This window comes from Anabrus simplex, chromosome 2 (genome assembly GCF_040414725.1).
Source record: "Anabrus simplex isolate iqAnaSimp1 chromosome 2, ASM4041472v1, whole genome shotgun sequence".
Taxonomy (NCBI): Eukaryota; Metazoa; Arthropoda; class Insecta; order Orthoptera; family Tettigoniidae; genus Anabrus; species Anabrus simplex.
Genome location: NC_090266.1, coordinates 1114469238 through 1114494467, shown reverse-complemented (window position 1 = coordinate 1114494467; position 25230 = coordinate 1114469238). Strand labels below are relative to the sequence as shown.

At 38.2% G+C, this 25230-nt stretch overlaps 1 protein-coding gene across 3 annotated transcripts in view; it reads right to left on the bottom strand.

The window, feature by feature from the left end:
* Positions 1-25230, bottom strand: part of LOC136864728 (FGGY carbohydrate kinase domain-containing protein) — a 150164-nt gene that overhangs the window by 79794 nt on the left and 45140 nt on the right. The window lies entirely within an intron of this gene.

The window sequence follows — 25230 nt, the reverse complement described above, 5'->3', positions numbered from 1 at the left end:
CATGATGGATCATTCCTATTGAATCACCTACCCAATTATATTCATCTTCATTTGCAGATGCTGACTGCACATTTTCACAAACACAGTCGTCTTCATTCAGCGCACCGTTGTCACTTTTGTTATTAGAATTCCTCCACTCATCGTCCTCACTGCCTGACAATATATCAGATTCGCTGTCAGAAACCTCTTAACATTTTACTGTATTTAAATCTTCATTAGTATAAAATTGTCTCTCATACTACTTCTTCTTCTCCTTCTTAGGATGAGCTGGACCGGGCTCTCACCTGGGGCCTATTCCACAAAAGTATGGTCTTGTACATTACAAGTAAATTCTCTAGTAACTAGTACAAATACCATTGTTTCTGTCCCACAAAAGAATTTTCTACAGTTGTACTTTACTACTCCATACTTACCAGTGAATGTTTATGGGTGTGTTCCACAAAAGTTCTAGTACTTGTAACTTACTAGTGAATTGGGAAGTATTCTCTACCACTGAAAGGACATTAATACATAAATGTACTAGTGCTATTTAAATATGCTTATTTCAGATACATTTTGATAAATATGTGGTCTGGCAGTAGTGATAGTGATGGTGATGAAAATGAAAACTACCATCTGTACAGGGAAAGAATAAACTTCCAGTTTAACACTGTATTTCAATACAATGAACGTTTTAGGTTAAGCACAATACAAGTGGGAGAACTTTTGACAGATATCGGGCATAGGTTAAAACATCCTACGAACTGAAATAAATCTCTCTCTGCTAAACAACAGTTATTAACAACACTACATTGGCTAGGAAATGGTGGTCAGTACCATGGTATTGCAGATATGCATGGGATAGCAAAATCTTCGGTCTGTAGGTCAATACATTCTGTGGTAGCTGCAATAAATTATATACATTTTCCTCAAATTGTTCGTTGGCTTGAAAATACTGAACAAACATGTTCCAGGAAGGACATTCCTGGAATCATTAATGAGCAGAATATCTCTTACATACGTCCAACTTTTCCCCTCAAAAACTCCATGAGCTTTTCCCAAGTCAAATATTTCCATACAACCATTTATTTTGTCTTGTTTTTTCAGACTCTCGCTGAGTGCACCGAAACGAATATATTTCCTTCTTTCTATTTCCTTCAAAATGAATAACTTTGTTTCTCTTGACATCATTTTAACATAAGTTTGGCAGCCGAATATCCTTATTAGCAGCAACTGATTCCTAATGACAGACCAAGGTATGTTAGACTATCGTGGAACATATGCGAGGATCACGGAAGAACAGAACGGGTGATAATAACGGAGTAATTTCCTATCATCAAAGATATAAACTGAAAAATAACATCGTAGCATTAAGAAATTCATGGGAATATTAGTTCTTTGAATCTTTGCTGCATAAGTTACCTTAAAATACGATATTATGATATAAGAGGCAAGCATAACCTAATTCAACGAATGGAATATGAAGATAAACAGCTGATTCATGCTATGACGTAGTATGTTTATTGATATGTCGTCACTTGTAAAACTTGTAACAATTCACTGGTAATGTACGAGAGACTTTCAATCTTTTGTGGAACAGAAATGTACAACTCCATACATTACAAGAACCTACACTAGTAACTTGTAATGTACAAGACCATACTTTTGTGGAATAGGCCCCTGGTCTCAATTTCGAAGCAATACTGATTGTCACCTAATTGCTCAATACTGGAACCGCACACGGCAAAAGGTAACCTACCTGCAGTGCCGGCATACCACATAGGGCCATACTGCGTCAGTGGCAGTGAATGTGTTAACCCTTCATGGACAGCAATGTTTTAAGGCTGAGGGTAAAGGGTGAATTTTGGAAAAAAAGTATTTTGACATAAATACTGTTAAGACTATCCTAAATTATGCATTCATATATAAAAACAACATATATTTTGGGTACCACTGAATTTCAACACTGATCTGCTCCAGGAATGATTACTTTGCAAAAATTTGTTACTGCAAAATTACACAAGTATCACTGGACTATTTTACCATTACAGTATAATGTAGTTTGTGAAATTGTTATTGCAAGTTTATTACTAATAAGCACAGTTCACTGACTAAATACTGTACAACAAGAAATAATAATAATAATAATAATAATAATAATAATAATAATAATAATAATAATAATAATAATAATAATTGTACCGGGTGGTACACCTCCACGCCGCTAATTTAAATGCGCGCCAGTTAAAACTCCTCTGCTGGAGGAAGTCTGAACTTTATTGACGGTATTAATTTTCTACCTTCTCAGAAGATGTCACTACCTGTAAATTTTGGAGTTTTAGAACTTGTCACTTTTGATGTGTTTTTGTTTCGCTTGAAGTAAGAAGTGTGAACTTTCTCTTCTAGAGGACACTACTGATGATCTATAATAGTGCAACCTAGTGCGGAGTCAAAGAACTATTTTTTTGGAGAAAATTTAATTTCAAGAGTTTGTTCTTTGTTAAATTTCTTTCTGTCATTGTTTAAGTTGGCAATATTTACCCCTTTCTTCCCCTTGTTATGAATGTATCCAATCCCGAATTTCTTCTATTAATTTCTGACCAATCTGGTGTATCTTCCCCCAACTTGAATCTGTTGCGGGGTCCTACCCAATAAAGAGTTTGTGGGAGAGTGTTTTCTTTCCCCTAACGCCTAGAACCTTCCGCGAGAGGATATAACCTGCTGATTTTCGGGTCTCCGGGCCACTTCTGTTCCATCTTTCAGTGCGTAAGGTACACAGCAGGGGGCGGGAAGCGCCTCTTTCTTCTCCAGCCGTTCAACACAAGGTAATGGCCGATTAATAACTTCTTTCTTTGCTAGCTCAGCAGTTTAACTTTCGGGGCGGGTTCTAAGCGTTCAACCATGTAACCTTTTCCTAAAATGTAACTACTCTTTTCATATATTCTCTTTTAAAACGACATATCGGGATAGAGAGTGCTTAACCCTCTCGAGCTCCCACTCACATCGTCTTGAGGTGAACTTATTTTTCTCAACCAATTCTTCCGTAATGTAATGTAAATTGCTATTAAGTCACCTCTGTAGTATGGGATTAGCCCTTGTATTAACGGCCTAGTGCCAAGTAGGTCTTAATCAAAGTGTATTAGGAGTGCAAATTCGCCTCCTCTCAAATTGTATTTTAGAGGTCATGTATTAACCTTCTTGTCATTTAACAGACCTCAGTAGGTTGGGTATTTTACCCCTGTGTATACGTCCTTGGAGGACAGCTTAAAAGTGGAGTTCGGAGTGGCCTATGATAGGCTTGTATTTTAAAGGGAAGTTGCCCTTTATTGAAAATTGTGTCTCTGCCTCAAGGAGGCTTTTGGGTGTAATTGGAAGCAAATGTTTCTGGCATGTTTGGGGGTTTTCGGCCCCTTTGTTGTATGGTGTTCATTGTAAGGTTGGGCTCTTTGCTCAAGAATTATGTTTCTGACTTTTGAAGCCCCAAATGGGGTACCTATGTAAACGTATTTTTCAATCGTGTTTCGGCTACTAAGTACCTGTTTTATTTGTTGTTACCTAATTTTGCAAAGAAAATATAACCTTGTTAAATTTTAAACTTAATTTCACTTTAGTTGCTTGAGACCTATTCACCACCCAGCACCTTCTTTCATGCATAACTACCACCAAAAACACGGTAACAATAATAATAATAATAATAATAATAATAATAACAACAACAACCACCATGCGCTGTTAGTTTATGCAGGGGTCGGGCTCTGAAGTGAGTAAGGGCTGGGCATAAGTCTGCATAAAGCACTGGGATGGAGGACCTCAACCTTGACACGGCGTGTCCCAGTGGCTGATAGGGGACGTCCTGTAGATATGCAGGTCAGGTGTGAATAAGGCGTGGCCAAATAAGCACCCGCGGATCAACAGAGGTATAAAGGAAACCGGTCAATGACCTCTAAGGCAGCAGAGGAATATTCCCAACGGCTTGGAGGGCGGAAGAACCAACTCCAGGTCTCACCAAAATGGTTTTATTCTCGGACAGGGCACTGCTCTGTCCCCCAGGTGCGCACAACTACCATGCTGGATGCAAAATGTTTGGAAATGACTACCACAGCCAGAAAAATCTGGGACCAAGGTGTTGGTCTAACATCATCTTGGTCTAGGGCACAGGATTCTGGGGGCACTAACCCATCATGTTTGGATCAGTTGATGGATCCATCACCCTGCACACTGAGAATGAGAAAGAAGTAATTCTTTGGTATCTTTAATGTGAACACACTCCTTAGAATTAGTAAACAAATGGATCAGGTTAAAGTACTGGAAGAATACCAAATTAAGATCATGGCAGTGCAAGACACAAGGTTTCCATCAGGTGAAATATCCACTATGGGCATCTATAGGATATTGAAAGGCCTACGAGCCATTAGGGACTTCAAGTCAACAAACAGGAGGAAGTCCCCGACCATCCTGGGAACAGCCTTCTTTGTTCACAAGTCAGTAGTGGATACAATCTCAGAATTCAGGTCACCATCACCAAGGCTTTCAATTCTAATGCACCAGGTGAGTTGGCCATACGGTTAGAGGCGCGCAGCTGTGAGCTTGCATCCGGGAGATAGGCCAAGGCCGCTTTCTTCCAACTCCTAGGCCTTTCCTATCCCTTCACCACCATAAGACCTATTTGTGTCGGTGCGTCATAAAAAAAAGAAAAAAGAAAAAAAAGAAGCAATTCTAATGCTAAAAAGTGGAAACAAACCTCATGTGATCTTCAATGCCCACATGATAAAGTAGAGGAAGTTTGGTCCCTGCTGGAAAGAGAGATGATGCAAGAACCTGATTATCAAGTGAAAATCATTCTAGGAGACTTCAACGCACAGATTGGAAAGGAAAAGATATATAAGGAAATAGTTGGGAGATATCAGGGACACAGGACAAACAAGAATGGAGATTGATCGAAGTCTGTGATTCCGTCAACCTAAAGTTAATGTGATCCCCAAATCCTAATTTAGGAGAATTTCAAATTGACCACGTGGCAACTTCCAGCCCCAAGGAAATAATGAATGTTAAGGTTCAGAGAGTAGCCAACGTGGATTCTGATCAGTACCTCACTAGAAGAAAGATCTAGTTCATTCCAAAACCCACTAAGAAAACACCTCTCAAACTGAAATAATTTAGAATTGAAAAGATCATAGAGAACTACAGGAAAGAGCTTGAATCTCTGGACTCATATGAGTGGGACAAAATGGCTAAGAAAATACAACAGGCAGCCGAACAGACCATATCCCTGGCAAAGAAGAAAAAAGCATCCCTGGTGGAACAAGGAGTGTGAGGGGGCACTGCAGGAAAGATCAAAAGTATGGAACAAGTGGTGCTCTACCCATAAAGATGTTGAGGCATTTAGAGAGCAGAGAAAGCACACAGCCAAAATCCTAAAGAATGAGAAACGCGAATACAAGAAAGTCAAACTGGATTAAATAGAGGATCATTTTAAGAAGAACATGACGGATTTTCATCAGCTTTTCAAGAACAAGACAAAGGGGTTCACTCCAAAGAACATGTGCTTCAAGAATGAACAAGGCAAACTCATCATGCTGAAAACGAAACACTGTATGCACTTGGCTCAGTACTTCCAAAAACTTTTAAATTGCTATCAACCTGAAGAAGGGCTATCTTTTGAAGCACCTAAAGGCAAAATTCAAAATTCACACCCTCCTGACAGTGAAGAAATCAGAACCATAATCAAAGAGTTGAAAAACGACAAGGCTCCTAGGAACGGCGGAACTCTTCAAATATTCAGGCGACAACTTAGTTAAACAGCTGGAAAGACTCTTCCCTCAAATATGGGCAACAGAAATGAGCCCAAAGGATTGGAAATGTGCATTCATTCATCCCCTGCACAAGAAAGGTGGTAAAAAGGATGTCAGTAATTACACAGGCATCTATCTCCTCCCCATTGCGTACAAGATATTGTCAAAAGCCCTTCAACGTAAAGTGGAGCTTCACCTATACAAGCAGCTGGGAGAATACCAAGCAGGGTTTAAGAAAGGGCAGTCTTGTGAAGAACAAGTTCACATCATTAAATTGCTGATCAGAATTAGGGCACCAAGACAGAAACGAGTGATTATAACTTTCATGGATTTCAAGAAAGCATATGATTCAGTGAATCGCAAGACACTTCTAAACATTCTCAGATAATTTGGAGTCAATGATAAGTCACTAGCACTAATAAAACAGACTCTCACTGACACACTCCCAAGTCAAGTTCCTTGGTGAGCTGTCAGAACCATTTGAGATATAAACAGGCCTGAGGCACGGGGGTGGTCTTTCCCCACTCATGTTCAATTGTGTTTTGGAGAAGGTAATCAGAGAGTGGAGGAAAAGGTTGACCGAAAGTGATCTTCAAAATGGGGTGAGAGTGGGATGGAAAAACATAGGCATCACTTTTGACTGTTTGGCTTTTGCGGATGATCTTGTGCTCCTAGCAGACAATCTTCAAACAGCAGTGAAACAGGTGGAAATTCTTCATGAAATAGCTGTTAAACCAGGCTTATGGATCTCCGTTAAAAAGACCAAGTATATGGATTTGGAAAAGACAGACTCCACTCACAACATTGAGAGGGTTTATGGGATTCTCTGGAGGACCAAGCAATTTAAATACCTTACAAAACAATAAGTTAAATTGTACAAGATCCACCTTTTCAATACAAGAGATGTTGTTGATTAAAATTACAACATCATTTATTAAATGGTACCGGTTTCAACATCCATGGAGGTCATCATCAGCCAAATAAGGTCATACACAAAGATACACATTAAAGTTGAAACACATAAAATTGACCCTCATAATTAAAATTATCTATAACAAGTTACAATATAAAGCATATTTATGCTAAATGTCCAGGTTTGAATATATAATTAGTACAAGATTGACAACTTGTTAGTCACTAATGAAATAAAAAACTAAAGTTCATAAGCCTCATAGAAATAAGTTCGAAGTCATTAACAGTTTTAAAATTTGTTAGATTTGGGTGCTTTGCGCAGCATTGGCATCAACGTATGTAGAGAAATAAATGCTAGGTGTGATGCAGTAATGTTAAATACGTTGAAAGAAGTGGATGATGTTCCTCTGGGAGCGTAAAAACAATATTAAATCAGTAGATGATACATATAAAAGCCATCTTCGTAAGTACAATGTTATGTCGTATTTTTTGGAGCGAGTGGCTCTTGTGACCAGAACTGTATGTTGAAGAAGTTAAAATATTCTCGATCCAATGCGGGCCTGTAGTATGAAAGATAAAAACTAGTTAAATCGGATAGTGGAAATGGGGCAAGAAAAGTAAAGTTTTATGAAGAGACTCACCTTTTGGTTGACCAGTTGTATGTACTGTGGAATTGAGTTTAAGAGGAACTGACAAGCGCAAGGGAGACATGTGGACCGGTTGGGGAAGGTAGGGGAGAGGAAGGAGTGTTAGGTAGGAGGAGGGGGAGGGGCGATAAACGGGGCGGGATCAGCGGGTTTTGGAGGTAGGAGGGAATATCGTGTCAAAGAGTTTCGTCCTATCTGAAAGACTGAGCTATTTTCCGGAATTTTGAACAACTTGAACACTGCAATGAGAACATCAAAGAAGATTTTCGGTTTCTCAGAGATGTCATTTAAATTAAAGTTTGAATTTAAAAAGTGGTCTACGTGAATGTAGCAGCTTTCGGTAGTATCTATCTAAAAGAGGGCCCTTGCTAAGCGTGCCAAGGATCTGGTCTATTCCGTAAAATTTGTGCTTAGCGTCGTGAATATGCTGGCCTACCGTGGAAAATCTATTATACCTAATTGCGTTTGTATGTTCCGTGTACCTAAATTTTATGCTACGGCCAGTTTGCCAAATATATGAGCTGCTACAGTCATTGCAATGAAATCTGTATACACCTGATTTTGAGAAAGGGTTAGAGCTATTAATCATGCTGGAATTGTGTAGAACGTCTGAATTTCTATTGTTAGTTCTGAAAGAGATGTTAACATTATGCTTCTTAAATATGTTGGTGATGTTATATATGGTTTTATCAAAAGTGAAAGTCGAAAACAATTTTGGTTTTGATTTATCCTTTATTAAATTTGATTTTGAGCGATGCTTAAATTTATTGATTATGTGTTCAATAAAAGTGTTGTTATAACCATTGAACTTAGCTATAGCACGAATAGTATTCAATTCCCTACTCAGATCCGTTTCAGACACGGGGACTTTAAATACGCGGTCCACTAAGCTATTGTAAGTGGCGCGTTTTTGAGTCTGAGGATGCATTGAGTCTTGGGTGGGTTTCCTGAAAATTCTTTATAAGAAAGAAGAGGAAAGTCTGGTGGTTGTTAAATCTAAAAAATTGATGGAGCCATTAATTTCTGATTCTAATGTAAAGTTAATGTTTAGGATCAATGTTATTGAGATTTATTAGCGTCGTTGGTGCATCGGTGGAGCGTTCATCTAAGATGATAAATGTATCATCCACATATCTGGCCCACATCTGAATATTGTTGAATCTCACATCATTATCAATTGCTGTGTGTTCCAAGAAATCCAGGTATATTTTGGCCAAAATGCCAAAGGCCGGTGACCCCATAGCCAAACCGTTACCGTTTATAAATTACATTATCAAAGATGAAATAGTTATTGTCGATCAACAATTTTAAAATAGACATAAAATCAGGTATTTCTAGTTTACTTAAAAGAGTATTGGAATTTAAATTCTTCTTGCCAATAGAAAAAAGCTTCTCAGTTTTTATACTAGGATACATGTTAACAATGTCAAATGAGTATAAAATGTGGTAAGGTTGGAGTTTGAAGCTGTCTAGTTTCTTAATCAACTCAAGTGTATTCTTGATGGATTTGTTCGAAAGAAATGTGTAATGTTTTTTAAGGAATTGTTGTATAAAATGGGACAGTTTATCGCCCCTCCCCCTCCTCCTACCTAACACTCCTTCCTCTCCCCTATCTTCCCCAGCCGGTCCACATGTCTCCCTTGCGCTTGTCAGTTCCTCTTAAACTCAATTCCACAGTACATACAACTAGTCAACCAAAAGGAGAGTCTCTTCATAAAACTTTACTCTCTTGCCCCATTTCCACTATCCAATTTAACTCTGTTTTATCTTTCATACTACAGGCCTGCATTGGATCGAGAATATTTTAACTTCTTCAACATACAGTTCCGGTCACAAGAGCCACTCGCTCCAAAAAATACGACATAACATTGTACTTACGAAGATGGCTTTTATATGTATCATTTACTGACTTAATATTGTTTTTATGCTCCCAGAGGAACATCATCCACTTTTTTCAACGTATTTAACATTACTGCATCACACCTAGCATTTATTTCTCTACATACGTTGATGCTAATGCTGCACAAAGCACCCAAATCTAACAAATTTTAAAACTGTTGATGACTTCGAACTTATTTCTACAAGGCTTACGAACTTTAGTTTTTTATTTCATTAGTGACTAACAAGTTGTCAATCTTGTACTAATTATATATTCAAACCTGGACATTTAGCATAAATATGCTTTATATTGTAACTTGTTATAGATAATTTTAATTATGAGAGTCAATTTTATGTGTTTTAACTTTAATGTGTATCTTTGTGTATGACCCTATTTGGCTGATGATGATGTCCATGGATGTTGAAACCAGTACCATTTAATAAATGATGTAATTTTAATCAACCACATTTCTTGTATTGAAAAGGTGGATCTTGTACAATTTAACTTATTGTTTTGTAATCTCTATTCAATACAGACCAAACATGAAATTCTTGACTTTAAATAAATAAAAAATAAATAAAAAATGTAAATACCTTGGCGAGTCAGATCGACGTGCCTCTACGCTGCAGAAACACTAGCAAAAACGGAAGATATGTCAATTGAGAGAAAGGAAAGCAAGTTCCTCAGGAAGATTTTGGGTCCTAAGAAAGTGTCTGACAGTTTTATCTTCTACCTGAGGTCAAACAAAGAACTGTACACGAGAGTTGAAAAGATCACCACCGTTATGAAGAAACAAAGGTTAACCTTTTATGGTCACCTGAAGAGACTGAACCCAGAGAGACTGGTGCACAAATTGCTCACTTTACAGGCAAAATGGAAATCTCATCCCTGCTAACTGAAGGAGGTGCACAAAGACGTGGGTAAATTATAAGACCAGAGAACATAATGGAGATTACCATATTTAGGAAGAAAGTTGCAAGGTTGATGGATGATCCAGAGAAAGAACCTGCTAAACCGTAGAACATCTCGGCGGAAGAATGGCTGAAAACAAGCGTGAGATTGAAAAACCTTTGGTGATAATGTAAAAGAAAAAAGTGTAAGCCTAAGAAAGAGAGGCAGGTAATTTGTGTGACCATAGTCCATAGCTGGCTGTACTGATGTAAATAATAATAATAATAATAATAATAATAATAATAATAATAAGAAGAAGAAGAAGAAGCTATGCACAGTTCTGAATTTTGTTATCAGCGTAATAATTGTTCAATGAATAAATACCACATGAAAGGGACAGCACAATAATAATAATAATAATAATAATAATAATAATAATAATAATAATAATAATAATAATAATAATAATAATAATAATAATAATAAATCATAATCACCATGCCAATAAATGCTTTCATGCCTAAAACACTTGGGGGGAGACCATGATGCAATTCTTGCCCTTTTAGTCCAGGATGTTGCTTTCTTCTTATATGTGTTTCCCAGAATACAAGTTTCATTCATAATTATCTCAAAAATCCCATCATCAAAGAAATAAAAATACTCTAGTGGATCCATATATTGATCAAAATGTGATGGTAAAATAGGCCCCTGCTGAATATTATATATTGGAATTGTAGTTGATGGGCTAGGAACAAAATTACTCACATTTATCCAGGCAGAGTCAGATGCATATGCACTATCAGCTGTACAATCACTTGTGCTGCTCTTGCATTCATTACCGTTGCTGGAAGCAATCTCAGGAGATTGACCTTCACTGTTGCTAAATGAAAATTCTAACACTCTGCTGCCACATTCATTAACTATGTCATCACTTGGTGATTAGTTTTATTTTAACTATTTTGCCAAAAATGTGGCGAAAAACAGAAAATGTGTACCTGCAATCATGTACAGTCAATGAACTCAGCTGATACCTCGCAAAGAAATGTACCTAATATAATCGTAACGCCACCATCCAGCTTTAAAATGTTTGGAAGTGCAGCTTATGTCATATGTTGGCTATTCGTGTAAGTATTTGAACTCAGAGAGCCGGTAACATTTCGAAATGCTATACAAGCACATATACGGATTTCTGCCTGTGAGGATACAAATAGGTAACCCACATATGGGTTTTTGCCCTGGTAAGGTTAAGATGTGTCCTGTACTGACACAGGGTTGAAATATTTGGGCACCTTCAAATACCACACGACTAAACTAATATCGAATCTGCCAAGTTGCGCTCAGAAGGTCAGTACTCTACTGTCCAAGCTACTCTCTCTCTCTTTCTCTTCAACTTGTCTAGGTCTCATCTCCTTGCATTCCTTTCTTGAATTTCTTTAACTTCAAACAGCACTTCATGACCACCAAGTTGTGGTCAGCATGCATGTCTGTTCCTGGGAAGGTTTGCAATCCAACACCTGGTTTTTGAATCTCTGCCTAATCATAATGAAGTTTTTTTTTTTTTTTTTTTTTTTTGCTAGTTGCTTTACGTTGCACCGAGACAGATAGGTCTTATGGCAACGATGGCACAGGAAAGGTCTAGGGAAACCACGGAAAACCATTTTCAGGGCTGCCGACAGTGGGGTTCGAACCTACTATCTCCCGAATACTGGATACTGGCCGCAGTTAAGCGACTGCAGCTATCGAGCTCGGTATAATGAAGTCTACAGTGTCTCCAGGTCATTTTCACTTATACAGCTTTCAACGAACCATTTGTTAGTCTGGGCTCTCGACAGATACCTATCCGCTATGGATGCACATAGGGCTTAGTTACCTGCTTCATTGGGACACACAAGTGCAGCAAGGTCAAGCGGTTCACAGAGGAGGAACAAAAAAGAAAAAAATGTGTGTTCACTGACAAAAATGTATTTATTAGAAAATTCTGGTTTTCCAAATTTCTATTTTTTCCTCCCAGCAAGTTTTCCTATTTTTACTGGTCATCCTGTAATATTTTTTACTGCTCACAAACTGGTAAATTCATTACACAAAGGAAGTGATGTTCCTTTCTGACTACTGCAGCATTTTGATCTAGGAATTTGAACTGTTTCACCACTGCTCATTATTGCATCATAAAGTTATACAAAAATAGAGCAAGTGTTTCATTCTTGGTAAAAATAAAGAACTGTATGGTGTTATCAGACAACATTTTAAAAATTTCTGCTGCCTATCGGATACACAATGTGGCTGGAATTGACTGAGCCAAACTTGGAATGTAAAAGCCTGTCTCAAAATAAACATTAATTAATACAGGAAATTCTATGCTATCTCAGAATTTTGCATTTGCTCTCTCTAAAAGGGACATTGGTCTGTTGTCGATCTGAACTTGTAACTTATGATAAAAACTGATGAATAGCATGAAGGAGGAAATGGAGCAATTACAAAAACTCATACACTGCCCTGCATTCAATTTCTGACAAAGATTTTAATCCTGGACAGAGGGTTAGAACCACAATCCTGCATAAACTGGTTTAAACTCCATTCAATTTCAATGTCAGTGAACATAAAGGGATGGTTTTACTTGGCCAAACGTTTCATAGTATACCATTCCTCAAGAAACAACACCAGGTTGCTAACAGAATGCAACCAAACGCAGCAGTTTAATGGCGTGTAACTAACATGGACAGAAATAATGTTTTTTCTCTTACAGATTATTTGAGCTATTTCGTTTTAAGGACACAGTGTAGAGTTGTGACTAGAACTAAGCACAACAATACATGTTTCTATGATGCCACCTTATTCCTGCCCTATTACACATAGAACACTCATATTTTACACATGCACTACATAGTTCTTCTTAAACCCAAAACAAAAAATGGCATGGTTTATGCATTCATTTCCAGAATTTTATTAAAAATTGCATGTGTAAAATATTTTTTAATGTATTTGTCTCCAAAGGTGCACTTTTCTCAGAATGTGGCCAAACTAAACTTCATACATATCGTTTATAGATGTAGATTTACATACTTATTATATTCATTTTATTAACAATTTGGTCATAAAAATATTAAACTTGAACCACCATATTTTGATACATTTTTACATGTTCTTCCATTTGTTATATTTCATACGCAAATTTTTCAAGTGCTTCATTTATAACTATATACGATTAATTTGTTCGTGTACATTTTTCATATTCAGTACATATATTCAGTATCTCTTTCTTGTATATATTGGAACCTCTGACATGAATAAATCAATAGTATTTAATATTTTTCTGTGATCAACATTCTACTTATTTTCAAGATATATTTCACCTCTTATATTCCTTCTATCCCTGTGAATATCCTCAACAAATATTACTTTAACTGGTTCAACGGTTGCAACCTTTAGAGACAACTACATTCAAAATAAGTTACATTCAAAAATAATATTTTATGAAATTGAAATGTTTTATTTATTTATTTATTTATTTATTTATTTATTTATTTATTCACGAAGCACAAGATACAGCTACACTGAGCAAATTTCACTTGCACTGTCAACAGACTATTTAACAAACGTAAACTTTCATAATAAAATATAACAAACATAACAAAATATAACAAGATCAGGTACACATCCTACTAATAACTGTCCAAATCGAAAACCATGAGAATGTCCATGTTCATAGCCAAGTCGTCGTGGGTCAAGATGGCGATATAATCCCTTCACATCAACTTATCTTTAAGATACTATTTACACACCTCTCGAATACACTTTTATTTGATGCTATATCAAGCTCTTGTCTCCTATTAATATTGTTAAAGAGTGTTAGGAGGCGGATTAGGAAAGAGTGTTGGGAGGCGGATTAGGAAAGATCGTTGAAGTATTGAGTGCTGAGTGTGGGGAATGTGGAGAAGGTCTTTGGTTCTGGTGGAGCGGGAAGGAACGTGGAGAGAGAAGAGTGAGACAAGATGTTCCGAGCAGTAGTGTCCATTTAAGATCCCGTGGAGGAAACTCGGGTCAGCTACCTGTCGCCTGATGTGCAACGGTGACACATTAATTGCCATTAATACCTGCTGCGTAGACAGATTTCTGAGCTTGGGGTTTCTGTTCCTTACGATTGCAGCAAAGAAGGACACTGCTCTGTCTAACTGCTCCGTATTGGAGGGGGCGGCTGTTGTCCAAATCGGAGAGCAGTAGTTTAAGAGAGGTTGAATGATCGTGAGGAAGAAGTGACGAAGAGCAATGGAGTCAGAAATTTCTGTGAAGCGATAGAGAATGCCTAGTAATTTCATAGCCTTGGTTGTATATGTTTCTACATGGGTCTTAAATTGTAATTTTGTATCGAATATTACACCTAGGTCACGCTGTTACGTAATCACGGTGATGGGCTTGTCGAGTAGGTAATATGATGTCGGTAGAGGAGATTTATGTAGTGTTATGGTCATGTGGCTGCATTTTTGTGGATTGGTGATAAGTTTCCAAGTAGGGCACCAGTTCGAGAGGGCATTAAGTGAGGACTGTAGCAGAGCTGCAACTGCTGGATTCCTGATCTCCCTAAATATCTTGCAGTCGTCAGCAAAGAGTAGGGTATTCGCTGTTTCGTTGAGTTCGGACGGCAGATCGTCCATAAACAAAGAAAACAGGAAGGGGCCAAGAATACTGCCTTGTGGGACACCGGAGGTGACTGGTAACCATGAGGATGAAGTGCCTGATATTACCACTCTCTGCCAACGGTTATGTAGGAAGCCAGCAAGAAGGGTCAGAAGACTGCCATGTATATTAAATCGTTCGGAGAGTTTATGGAGCAACAGAGTATGGTCTACAGAATCGAAAGCTTTTGAAATGTCTACGTAGCAGATATCCAGCTGTGATTTAGCTGCAATGGCGTGTGATGCAAAGCTATGCAGAGTGGCCAGGTTTGTTAGACAAGAGCCACCTGGTAGAAAATCGTGCCATATTATTTGTTTTGAGTTAAGGAAATACTGTATAGTGCATGTGTAAACTTTGAGTGTTCTATGTGTAATAAGATGGGAATGAAGTGGCGTCATAAGACATGTATTGTTATGCTTAGGTCTATTCCCAACCCTATGAAGTGTCCTTAAGAGACCAATTCTTTGATTCCTGGATCATTTTCACCATTTTATATCTTTATTTCCTTCTGGGGTAAAATTACAATTTTGTCCTTATTTGGTACTGGTGCTTAACCCTAGAACTGGCAATGTCAAATCTTGTGGTGACAGCCATATTTGGCAGCTTTTACTTGTCTAAATAAAATACAAAATATCCACGAGGTATGAAATAAATCTACAAAATTTTATATATCTATGTAAAGCTAATACACTGAGGATTGACATGTTGACTCGAAATTGCATAAATATTTTGAACAGAAAAATGTACAGGCTGTTCAAAAAGTGTAATTCCTAAATTCAATATAATAATAACAATTTTGATCATATGTGCACAAAATTGAAACATGTCACAAATAAACTGAGATATACGGATTGTCAATAATGTGTCTGTAATGCACTAGCAAAGGTTTCATCACTCTGTGAGGTATATTCTTGAAAATATTAAGGCAAATGTGTTGGAATGCCTTACTCAAGCACATTGTTACGATAGGTTACTGTATGGCAGGCTTGTGATCACTTTCACTTTCCAATATTTGATGCAAAGAAATAGCGGATAAACATTCTGAATTCAACTCAGAATCTGTTGGTTCACTGTCAGTATCCTCAACGTCAGATCCGTCATTTTCATCTTCCAACAAATTTTGCCGTACTTCATCATTAAGTTCCCGTAATAAAGATGCCATATTTAGACACACACTGTATTAAAAATCTACATAATCAATCAAATAACAATATATATATATAGAAGTAAATAACTTGCACCAAATGGAAAACTAAGAAATAAAATTAAATAAGCCTGACTGGTGGCCAAGATCGTTAAGGTGTTGAAGTCTGAATGGTCTGACACAGTGCTTAGCTGGTTCAAGTCCCGTTGGTTGAAAAAATGTTCACCATCAGAATGTTGGCCGGGAGGGAGGGGGTGGTGAACAATTTCTGATCACTAGATTGCGTGCCAAAACCTGGATTAAATTACAAACCTCTCCACAGTGCTCATATGGAGTGAGGGTATATGACGCTGTTGATGGTGATTCATCCATTGGATGGTGATGTTAAGCCTTGAGCAGACGCCCTTGGTGCTATTCCACAGGAAAAGGCTATGTGCCGGCACTGGGTTTCACCCTCTCTTTTCCTTCTATCATATTGTGACGTGTTGGCGGGGTAAATAAATGAATAATTGAGTACAGGACCTGGTAGCGTCCTATTTCTAAGATTTATTAACTTAGCACTACAATTACAGATTTACACACACAGACGATAGCCGAGATTACAAGTTACACAAGTACACGGTTACACACACGATTCGCGCTCTCTCTCTTAGTTTCTCATGTCCCATCTACAATGACACATACACACAGAGTCCCCGATTATTTATACTACACTCACTCAGCCACTCAGTCACACTCGTTAGCGCTGTCACGGTCCACAGCCTACACGTCAGTCTCGCAAGTTGGGATAGTATCCACTGTTCACTCAATCCGTCGAACCCCGTTCGCAGTCTACACACATCGTCACACAGTGTTCCCTTCTTCACCGCTCCAGAACACCCAAGGTTCTTCTCCAGCAGCCAGCCACAAAGGACGCTCACACACACACGACGTCAGGGGAACAGGAACGAGTCCTCAGCTCCAACAGGCAGATAATTCATCACTGACTGACTCCAAGTTACTCCTCTCCTTATATACCTGCTCTGGGCCTTCCAGAACAGTCCGGATGCTAGATGTCTCCAGGAACCTCACGAGATGGAAGACTCCAGATTAATCGTCGAGTAATTTCCGTCGTCCCATGCGGTGCAACCACGGACAGAAGAGAGAAGGGCCCGCCCAACAATTAAATGTTGCTCGCGATTGGCGCGCTCGAGCCTAAGGGGTGGGGGCGATGGGTGACGAGCTCGGCGCGCAGCGACTTGGCATGGCGGACGCTATAACCATTACAATATACTACATCATTCATTTCATCTCATTAACTCCTCTGACGAGGTTGACGTCAGGAAGGGCATCCAGTCATAAAAAACCCGCCACGACAGTTTCATCACACCTCATACCCGACCCCGTAGACAAATGGGACAAGGGTTGGACAAACAGAATAGCAGAGCCAGTGAAGGTTTGTTTACAAACACTACTGCAATGGCACTCGAACAGATGGTTGGAAAACTGCACTCAGTTTTTCCATGAAATTAAGCCCAAAGAGTTTGTAACTAACATGTAGAATATTTGACAGTTGATGCGAGGTAGGGAAGAAGGAAGGAAGGAAGGAAGGAAGGAAGGAAGGAAGGAAGGAAGTACACAGAAATTTGCTATTCCTCATGTGTTATAAGCAGGAGGATCCACCCATGTTCTAAATGATTTAAATAAAGCAATATGTCTTATGTGTTAGTGCTAGGAAGCTGAAAAGTTAGCATCTACTTTTATCAAAATTAGCATCTTTTTTCAGAAAATGTTTGTGGGTTACTGTAGTCACGTCCTGGTTCGTGAACCATGGGCAACGGCTGAGTGGCCTAGTAAGTGGTCCTGAGAGTCGGGATACCAGTTGCTATGGAATGGGAGTGGGCATCTCGGACATATTCTGAGTCGTGGCCCTCCTTGTGCTCAGGCGGCTAGGACTATACAACTCACCGGTGGTCCATAACCCGTTAGAGGAGAGATCCTCACTTGGACTATGTGCAAGTAGGGCAGCATCCTGCTTCATGAATTTACCCAGCTCAGAACACTTTAAGCAAGCCTTGGACCTATGGGAGTAATGGAGTCCCACTCCCATTTGACAGGCGAGGGACTCCTTGGAAACAACTTGGCGAACGAAATGGAATTCGATGGGGAGCTATCAATATTAATGGGGCTTATGGATGAAAGAAGGTAGAACTGGCTGAGTCAGCAAAGAGGATGCATCTGGATGTGCTAGGAGTAAGTGATATTCGGGTAAGGGGAGATAATGAGGAAGAGATAGGAGATTATAAAGTGTACGTGATGGGTGTTAGAAAGGGAAGGGCAGAGTCTGGGGTAGGGCTCTTTATCAGGAATACCATTGCACGCAACATAGTTTCTGTTAGGCACGTAAATGAGCGAATGATGTGGGTAGATTTGTCAGTGGGAGAAATTAGGACTAGAATTGTGTCCGTGTATTCACCATGTGAGGGTGCAGATGAGGATGAAGTTGACAAGTTTTATGAAGCATTGAGTGACATCGTGGTCAGGGTCAACAGCAAGGATAGAATAGTGCTAATGGGCGATTTCAATGCGAGAGTTGGGAATAGAACTGAAGGATACGAAAGGGTGATTGGTAAATGTGGGGAAGATATGGAAGCTAATGGGAATGGGAAGCGATTGCTGGACTTCTGTGCTAGTATGGGTTTAGCTGTTACGAATACATTCTTCAAGCATAAGGCTATTCACCGCTACACATGGGAGGCTAGGGGTACCAGATCCATAATAGACTATATCTTAACAGACTTTGAATTCAGGAAATCTGTTAGGAATGTACGAGTTTTTCGTGGATTTTTCGATGATACAGACCACTATCTGATCTGTAGTGAACTAAGTATCTCTAGGCCTAGGGTAGAGAAAGTGAAATCTGTCTGCAAACGAATAAGGGTAGAAAATCTCCAGACGAGGAAATTAGACAGAAGTACATGGATATGATTAGTGAGAAGTTTCGAACAGTAGACAGTAAGCAGGTTCAGGATATAAAAAGTGAATGGGTGGCATACAGGGATGCTGTAGTAGAAACAGCAAGGGAATGCCTAGGAACAATTGTGGGTAAAGATGGGAAAAGGCGAACATCTTGGTGGAATGATGAAGTGAGAGCAGCCTGTAAATGTAAAAAGAAGGCTTATCAGAAATGGCTCCAAACAAGGGCCGAGGCAGACAGGGATTGGTACGTACATGAAAGAAACAGAGCGAAACAAATAGGTGTTGAATCCAAAAAGAAGTCATGGGAAGATTTTGGTAATAACCTGGAAAGGCTAGGTCAAGCAGCAGGGAAACCTTTCTGGACAGTAATAAAGAATCTTAGGAAGGGAGGGAAAAAGGAAATGAACAGTGTTTTGAGTAATTCAGGTGAACTCATAATAGATCCCAGGGAATCACTGGAGAGGTGGAGGAAATATTTTGAACATCTTCTGAATGTAAAAGGAAATCATCATGGTGGTGTTGCAAACAGCCAAGCTCATGGGGAGGAGGAAAATGATGTTGGTGAAATTATGCTTGAGGAAGTGGAAAGGATAGCAAATAAACTCCATTGTCATAAGGCAGCAGGAATAGATGAAATCAGACCTGAAATGGTGAAGTATAGTGGGAAGGCAGGGATGAAATGGCTTCATAGAGTAGTAAAATTAGCATGGAGTGTTGGTAAGGTACCTTCAGATTGGACAAAAGCAGTAATTGCACCTATCTATAAGCAAGGGAACAGGAAAGATTGCAACAACTATCGAGGTATCTTATTGATTAGTATACCAGGCAAAGTATTCACTGGCATCTTGGAAGGGAGGGTGCGATCAGTCGTTGAGAGGAAGTTGGATGAAAACCAGTGTGGTTTCAGACCACAGAGAGGCTGTCACGATCAGATGTACAGTATGTGCCAGGTAATTGAAAAATGCTACGAGAGGAATAGGCAGTTGTGTTTATGTTTCGTAGATCTAGAGAAAGCATATGATAGGGTACCGAGGGAAAAGATGTTCGCCATACTGGGGGACTATGGAATTAAAGGTAGATTATTAAAATCAATCAAAGGCATTTATGTTGACAATTGGGCTTCAGTGAGAATTGATGGTAGAATGACTTCTTGGTTCAGGGTACTTACAGGAGTTAGACAAGGCTGTAATCTTTCACCTTTGCTGTTTGTAGTTTACATGGATCATATGCTGAAAGGTATAAAGTGGCAGGGAGGGATTCAGTTAGGTGGAAATGTAGTAAGCAGTTTGGCCTATGCTGACGACTTGGTCTTAATGGCAGACTGTGCCGAAAGCCTGCAGTCTAATATCTTGGAACTTGAAAATAGGTGCAATGAGTATGGTATGAAAATTAGCCTCTTGAAGACTAAACTGATGTCAGTAGGTAAGAAATTCAACAGAATTGAATGTCAGATTGGTGATACAAAGCTAGAACAGGTTGATAAGTTCAAGTATTTTGGTTGTGTGTTCTCCCAGGATGGTAATATAGTAAGTGAGATTGAATCAAGGTGTAGTAAAGCTAATGCAGTGAGTTCGCAGTTGCAATCAGCAGTATTCTGTAAGAAGGAAGTCAACTCCCAGATGAAACTATCTTTACATCGGTCTGTTTTCAGACCAACTTTGCTTTACGGGAGCAAAAGCTGGGTGGACTCAGGATATCTTATTCATAAGTTAGAAGTAACAGACATGAAAGGAGCAAGAATGATTGTTGGTACAAACAGGTGGGAACAATGGCAGGAGGGTACTCGGAATGAGGATATAAAGGCTAATTTAGGAATGAACTCGATGGATGAAGCTGTACGCATAAACCAGCTTAGGTGGTGGGTCATGTGAGGCGAATGGAGGAGGATAGGTTACCTAGGAGAATAATGGACTCTGTTATGGAGGGTAAGAGAAGTAGAGGGAGACCAAGACGACGATGGTTAGACTCGGTTTCTAACGATTTAAGAGGTATAGAACTAAATGAGGCCACAACACTAGTTGCAAATCGAGGATTGTGGCGACGTTTAGTAAATTCTCAGAGGCTTGCAGACTGAACGCTGAAAGGCATAACAGTCTATAATGATAATGTACGTATGTATGTAACATTTATTTTTAAAAAATTCAAAATAATTAACTGATCAATGCTTTCCTTCAAATTGCACCTTCTCTTTGTAACCACTGCGCTATAATTTGATAAAACACGCTCACTGTCAACATTGTTTGTTGGGGTCCACAATAAATCAAAACAAAATTTAACAAATTAAAATTGAGAGAATTCCATCTTTCAAAACAAATTATTTTGTTTTGTCAAGAAAACACTTGTTTGGTCACGAGTACATGTTTCGTCCTTCATTTTTGGAACATTCAGCTTGAGAAGATAAATTATATATAAAATGACATTAGACATATTCAAAATAAAATTGATAACAATTTAAAATGTTCTAAAAACAGTGTGTGTTATTATTGTCTTCTTTCTTCGTGCAGTTGAATACTTTATCCTCCTGATAATGTTTTTCTATCTTATATAGTATTTTGTTTCCTTAACTTAATGATTTATGATTAAAGTTATGTAAAACTCTTCATTAAACTGCCTAAATGTACTTGATTTTAACAGTAATGGAGTTGTAAACCCAGCTGGGAAAACTCCTCTTGATTATAATTTTAATATAATATGCATGTAGAATCTTGAGTCCACCAGTGTGGCTTGCTGTTAATTTATTTTTAGGAGTCCAAAAAAGAAAGAGATAAGATATAATTAGTTTAGAGTGAGAAAATGTGTTGTTATTTAGCAGGAATTCGAAAGAATGTTAAACACTCACTTCCCTGCTGGTCCCTTTAAAATGTTTCCCAGCTTGTATTGCTGGCGACTGACTGATTGTGTCAAGCAGCTGATCGGGAAGTGGCATGGGAGGAGGTGCAGAGGGAGTAGAAGAGGTATTACTATTGTGGGGATAACATGCCATTGGTAGGAGGTTTGTATCGTCTTTGGTGTCTTTTAAAAATTTGTCTTCTTGTGAAACTATTTCTAAAATTTCTTCTAATATATTTATGGTGAAATTAGAGTTTAACTTTTGATCTATTTCTATATAAATTGTTTCAAGAATGTTCGTTAGAACACCTTTATTTACTGTACATAAAATTGTTAGATCTTGGTCTACTGTTGTAAAGGTATGGTGGAAGTTGCTCATGTGTGCGCTCATGGCTGAATATCTATTATATTTTTCTGAATTGATGTGTTCTTGGTAACATGTTAGGAAATTTCTCCCAGTTTATCCAATGTATTGTGCCGTTTTCAAGGCTATTTCCCGTATGGGTCAGTATGTTGTTTTGCACTGAGAACATTTGAGTTTATAGATCCCTGAATTTAAATATCCATTATTTTTATGAGTAATACTGTGGCGATTGTATATTAATTGTCTATTAGTGTTGTTTGTACAGAATGCTATCTTAAAATTGTGTTTCTTAAAAATATTAGTGATTTGGTAAATGTTGTTGTTATTGAAGTTGATGGGGAGAAAATTCTTCTTCTTATTCTCTTCTCTTCTGTTTTTTTTTTTTTCCCAGTTGTATTTGGGGTTTACTTTTTATTTTATTGATTACTTTATCAATATAGATTTTAGCCTGGCCATTGTTAATTGCTATTTCATAAATAATGTTGATTTCTTTACAGAGATCATCTTGTGACAGAAAGATATTATAAGCTCTATTGATCATACTGTGAAATCTGGCTTCTTTTTTTTTTAATTTCTGGGTGATATGAGTATATCTTTATAGTCAGTTTCTCCCCACCGGGCGAGCTGGCCGTGCGGTTAGGAGCGCGCAGCTGTGAGCTCGCATCCGGGAGATAGTGGGTTCGAACCCCACTGTCGGCAGCCCTGAAGATGGTTTTCCGTGGTTTCCCATTTTCACACCAGGCAAATGCTGGGGCTGTACCTTAATTAAGGCCACGGCCGCTTCCTTCACATTCCTAGGCCTTTCCTTTCCCATCGTCGCCGTAAGACCTATCTGTGTCGGTGCGACGTAAAGCAAATTAAAAAAAAAAGTTTCACCCCAGAAATTTTCATCAGCTGGTTGGCAGGAATGAGTAGCCCGAAGGGAATACTGCGTAAAAATTGAATATGACAACATTTCAATTTATTCCCCCAAGGGCATTAATAATAATAATAATAATAATAATAATAATAATAACAACAACAACTAGCATGTACCCGCAGCTTCGCACGCATTCATTAATTCAACCATTAGATGTTTTTAAACCATTCATTTGAAAGCAAAAAGCATTAGGCCTATATATATTAACACACATAATTTTTACATAAATTGAATGACATTATTTTTAATTTTATTGTTACTTTTAGAGCTTAAGGTACCAGGTTGGTGTAAGGTACAAATACAAGAAAACAATATAAAAGACTATATTGTATTTTTAAAAAACTAATTTTTCCTTATAGAATTTCCAGATAAACTATATTAAGTGTCCTTCCATATGGAGCTGATATGTATAGTGTGTTTGCCTTTCCAACTCTTGAACAACACATTTACAGCTGACCATGGGAGAAGCCCAGTTTCCGAAAACTGAGTCCCACAACTTAAAGGAATTGTCCTTGTGCCTTGTTGATGCATATAGCGAAACTCAAAGAAACGAGGAACTGCAGACGTCTAAATTGAAACGGTATATCCGAAGTGATAATTTCATCTCAGGAACGAATACTACATCGCCTGCGGCATGTCCGGTCATGATGGTGTCTTCAATAATATTCGGCAGCACTTTCTTGACTGAGAGTCGTGTTCTTTTGCAAAGGGAAGAAGGATTCACATTCCTGAGAATGATAATCTGTGCCACAATCTTCAGCTCCAAGATGTTCGAGGGTACTCCAGGTGACTACTCCAAGTTGTTCAAAAGCTCTGTCATTTAGTTGACAGGCATGTCTTGACTTGTAAAGAGATTCATCTAAGAATACTCCTCTATTAACAATTTCAAATCTCTGCTTGCCATAGATTTGGCTGGGCATCGCACATGTACACACAGACAAACAGTTCCGGATATTACCTACAGACTATGGCTCCTCGTTTTGGGGACCGAAAATGGCTTCCTATGCCACAGACTTAAAATGGTTCGTATCGATACACTTGTACATTTGCAGAACACAGAGTAATTCTTGTAAAAGTTGCTTGTTGATGACGTTCACACCTTCATTCCCCGCCGCAAGAATTGCTCTTTGACACAGCCATGCGTGAAAATTTTAAGTTAATGTGATAAATATCAGGTAAATATTGTGCTTTACCCATAAAATAAATAACTGAAATGATAAAAAGTACCGTAATAAAGTAATTAATGAAGGCATGTCTTGACCTGTAAAAAAATTCATCTAAGAATACGACTCTGTTAAAAATTTCAAATCTCTGCTTGCCATAGATTTGGTTGGGCATTGCACACGTACACATATACACACAGACAAACAGTTCTGGATATTACCTACTGAATATGGCTCCTTGTATTGGGGATCAAGAAAGGATTCCTACACCATGGACTTAAAATGGTTCCTTGACCTTTATTGCCTATCTTATGTACATTGCCTAGCGACAGTGAATCTATGCATTTAATCCTGGTGACTGCATGATGGATTATTATCAATTATTGTTATAATAAATATATTTTCATTGACTTTTAAAGAAATGCAAGATATTTCCTTTACTACTGAGACGATTTGAAAGATTTTGGTATGAACTGCACTTTTTAACTCTCTCTTGTTTAAGAGCTTGAGTTTAGCGTTTTATATATATAGATAATAATAATAATAATAATAATAATAATAATAATAATAATAATAATAATAATAATAATAATAATACCTCAGCTACCATGCGCAAACATTTTAATTCGACACCATCTGGCTACTTGCTCGTCGATTTTGACATTCTGTTTTACTCTAGGCCTACTAGATGACAGACAGAGTAAACTGAATCTCTGCTGACATCGTACAACATGGAATGTTGCCGTTCAAAAATCCAACTACCTCTGCCAGGTTTGAACCCATTATCTCTGCCACTGATCCACGAAGGGCATTAACAGTAATATCAGATGGGTAAACATTAACTAATTTAGTGTTATTATCACAAAAAAGATGTTCAAGTGTTCTACTGCTTGTTCATAATCAAACACTGGGGCTTACCACTTAGTTGCTGTAGAGTGCCATACAGGTTTGTGACGTCATGAGGAATCGAGTGCTCTCGTGCGATTCCATGCTAATCCAGACACTGCTCATGCATGACACTACTTTATAGTCAAGCTAAATATTTAAACTTCGATGTAATTGATGCGATATGCTAACAATAA